The sequence below is a fragment of the Scyliorhinus torazame genome, chromosome 4 (assembly GCF_047496885.1).
Source record: "Scyliorhinus torazame isolate Kashiwa2021f chromosome 4, sScyTor2.1, whole genome shotgun sequence".
NCBI classification, from domain to species: domain Eukaryota; kingdom Metazoa; phylum Chordata; class Chondrichthyes; order Carcharhiniformes; family Scyliorhinidae; genus Scyliorhinus; species Scyliorhinus torazame.
The window spans coordinates 71,995,993-72,000,567 of record NC_092710.1 but is presented as its reverse complement, the minus strand read 5'-3'; positions in this window follow the sequence as shown (position 1 = coordinate 72,000,567).

Sequence of the window (4,575 nt, the reverse complement as noted above, 5' to 3'; positions counted from 1 at the left end):
CCAACACCAAATCACTGACCTCCAAACCCTGACCCAACCCCAAATCACTGACACCCAAATCACTGACCTCCAAATCCTGACCCAACCCCAAATCACTGAGCCCCAATCACTGACCTCCAAACCCTGACCCAACCCCAAATCACTGACCTCCAAACCCTGACCCAACCCCAAATCACTGAGCCCCAAATCACTGACATCCAAACACTGACACAAATCACTGAGCCCCAAATCACTGACCTCCAAACCCTGACCAAACCCCAAATAACTGACCCCCAAATCACTGACCTCCAAACCCTGACCCAACCCCAAATCACTGAGCCCCAATCACTGACCTCCAAACCCTGACCCAACCCCAAATCACTGACCTCCAAACCCTGACCCAACCCCAAATCACTGAGCCCCAAATCACTGACCTCCAAACACTGACCCAAATCACTGAGCCCCAAATCACTGACCTCCAAACCCTGACCCAGCCCCAAATCACTGAGCCCCAAATCACTGACCCCCCAAAACGCCGACCCAAACCCAAATCACTGACCCCCAAATCACTGACCTCCAAACCCTGACCCAAATCACTGAGCCCCAAATCACTGACCTCCAAACCCTGACCCAAACCCAAATCACTGAGCCCCTAATCACTGACCTCCAAATCACTGACCCAACCCCAAATCACTGAGCCCCAAATCACTGACCTCCAAACCCTGACCCAACCCCAAATCACTGATCCCCAAATCACTGACCTCCAAACCCTGACCCAACCCCAAATCACTGAGCCCCAAATCACTAACCTCCAAACCCAGACCCAAACCCAAATCACTGAGCCCCAAATCACTGACCTCCAAACCCTCACCCAACCCCAAATCACTGAGCCCCAAATCTCTGACCCAACCCCAAATCACTGAGCCCCAAATCACTGACCTCCAAATCACTGACCCAACCCCAAATCACTGAGCCCCAAATTTCTGACCTCCAAACCCTGACCCAACCCCAAATCACTGACCCCCAAATCACTGACCTCCAAACCCTGACCCAACCCCAAATCACCGAGCCCCAAACCCTGACCCAACCCCAAATCACTGAGGCCCAATTCACTGACCTCCAAACCCAGACCCAACCCCAAATCACTGAGCCCCAAATCACTGACCTCCAAACCCTGACCCAACGTCAAATCACTGAGCCCCAAATCAACGACCCAACCCCAAATCACTGAGCCCCAAATCACTGACCTCCAAATCAATGACCCAACCCCAAATCACTGAGCCCCAAATCACTGACCTCCAAACCCTGACCCAACCCCAAATCACTGACCCCCAAATCACTGACCTCCATACCATGACCCAACCCCAAATCACTTAGCCCCAAATCACTGGCATCAAACCCCTGACCCAACCCCAAATCACTGAGCCCCAAATCACTGACCTCCAAACCCTGAGCCAACCCCAAATCACTGAGCCCCAAATCACTGACCTCCAAACCCTGACCCAACCCCAAATCACTGACCCCCAAATCACTGACCTCCAAACCCTGACCCATCCCCAAATCACTGACTACCAAAACACTGACCTCCAAACCCTGACCTAACCCCAAATCACTGACCCCCAAATCACTGACCTCCAAACCCTCATCCAACCCCAAAACACTGACCCCAAAACCCTGACCCGACCCCAAATCACTGACTCCCAAACCCTGACCCAACCCCAAAACACTGACCCCAGACAACTGACCCCAAAACCCTGACTCACGCCCAAATCACTGAGCCCCAAATCACTGACCTCCAAATCACTGACCCAACCCCAAATCACTGAGCCCCAAATCACAGACCTCCAAACCCTGACCCAACCCCAAATCACTGACCCCCAAATCACTGACCTCCAAACCCTGACCCAACCCCAAATCACTGAACCCCAAATCACTGACCTCCAAACCCTGACCGAACCCCAAATCACTGAGCCCCAAATCACTGACCTCCAAACCCTGCCCCACCCCCAAATCACTGACCGCCAAATCACTGACCCCAAAACCCTGACAAACCCAAAATCACTGACCCCCCAAATCACTTACCTCAAAACCCTGACCCAACCCCAAATCACTGAGCCCCAATCACTGACCTCCAAACCCTGACCCAACCCCAAATCACTGACCTCCAAACCCTGACCCAACCCCAAATCACTGACCTCCAAACATTGACCCAACCCCAAATCACTGAAGCTCAATTCACTGACCTCCAAACCCTGACCCAACCCCAATCATTGACCTCCAAACCCTGACCCAACCCCAAATCACTGACCTCCAAACCCTGACGCAACCCCAATTCACTGACCCCCAAACCCTGACCCAACCCCAAAACACTGATCCCAGGCCACTGACCCCAAAACCCTGACTCACACCCAAATCTCTGAGCCCCAAATCACTGACCTCCAAACCCTGACCCAATCCCAAATCACTGAGCCCCAAATCACTGACCTCCAAATCCTGACCCAACCCCAAATCACTGAGCCCCAAATTACTGACCTCCAAACCCTGACCCAACACCAAATAACTGACCTCCAAACCCTGACCCAACCCCAAATCACTGAGCCCCAAATCACTGACCTCCAAACCCTGACCCAACCCCAAATCACTGAGCCACAATCACTGACCTCCAAACCCTGACCCAACCCCAAATCACTGACCTCCAAACCCTGACCCAACCCCAAATCACTGAGCCCCAAATCACTGACCTCCAAACACTGACCCAAATCACTGAGCCCCAAATCACTGACCTCCAAACCCTGACCCAACCCCAAATCACTGACCCCCAAATCACTGACCTCCAAACCCTGACCCAACCCCAAATCACTGAGCCCCAATCACTGACCTCCAAACCCTGACCCAACCCCAAATCACTGACCTCCAAACCCTGACCCAACCCCAAATCACTGAGCCCCAAATCACTGACCTCCAAACACTGACCCAAATCACTGAGCCCCAAATCACTGACCTCCAAACCCTGACCCAGCCCCAAATCACTGAGCCCCAAATCACTGACCCCCCAAAACGCCGACCCAAAACCAAATCACTGACCCCCAAATCACTGACCTCCAAACCCTGACCCAAATCACTGAGCCCCAAATCACTGACCTCCAATCCCTGACCCAACCCCAAATCACTGAGCCCCAAATCACTGACCTCCAAATCACTGACCCAACCCCAAATCACTGAGCCCCAAATCACTGACCTCCAAACCCTGACCCAACCCCAAATCACTGATCCCCAAATCACTGACCTCCAAACCCTGACCCAACCCCAAATCACTGAGCCCCAAATCACTAACCTCCAAACCCAGACCCAAACCCAAATCACTGAGCCCCAAATCACTGACCTCCAAACCCTCACCCAACCCCAAATCACTGAGCCCCAAATCACTGACCCAACCCCAAATCACTGAGCCCCAAATCACTGACCTCCAAATCACTGACCCAACCCCAAATCACTGAGCCCCAAATTACTGACCTCCAAACCCTGACCCAACCCCAAATCACTGACCCCCAAATCACTGACCTCCAAACCCTGACCCAACCCCAAATCACCGAGCCCCAAACCCTGACCCAACCCCAAATCACTGAGGCCCAAATCACTGACCTCCAAACCCAGACCCGACCCCAAATCACTGAGCCCCAAATCACTGACCTCCAAACCCTGACACAACGTCAAATCACTGAGCCCCAAATCAACGACCCAACCCCAAATCACTGAGCCCCCAATCACTGACCTCCAAATCAATGACCCAACCCCAAATCACTGAGCCCCAAATCACTGACCTCCAAACCCTGACCCAACCCCAAATCACTGACCCCCAAATCACTGACCTCCATACCATGACCCAACCAAAAATCACTGAGCCCAAAATCACTGGCATCTAAGCCCTGACCCAACCCCAAATCACTGAGCCCCAAATCACTGACCTCCAAACCCTGAGCCAACCCCAAATCACTGAGCCCCAAATCACTGACCTCCAAACCCTGACCCAACCCCAAATCACTGACCCCCAAATCACTGACCTCCAAACCCTGACCCATCCCCAAATCACTGACTCCCAAATCACTGACCTCCAAACCCTGACCTATCCCCAAATCACTGACCCCCAAATCACTGACCTCCAAACCCTCATCCAACCCCAAAACACTGACCCCAAAACCCTGACCCGACCCCAAATCACTGACTCCCAAACCCTGACCCAACCCCAAAACACTGACCCCAGACAACTGACCCCAAAACCCTGACTCACGCCCAAATCACTGAGCCCCAAATCACTGACCTCCAAATCACTGACCCAACCCCAAATCACTGAGCCCCAAATCACTGACCTCCAAACCCTGACCCAACCCCAAATCACTGACCCCCAAATCACTGACCTCAAAACCCTGACCCAACCCCAAATCACCGAGCCCCAATCACTGACCTCCAAACCCTGACCCAACCCCAAATCACAGACCCCCAAATCACTGACCTCCAAACCCTGACCCAACCCCAAATCACTGACCCCCAAATCACTGACCTCCAAACCCTGACTCACCCCCAAAACCCTGACCCCAG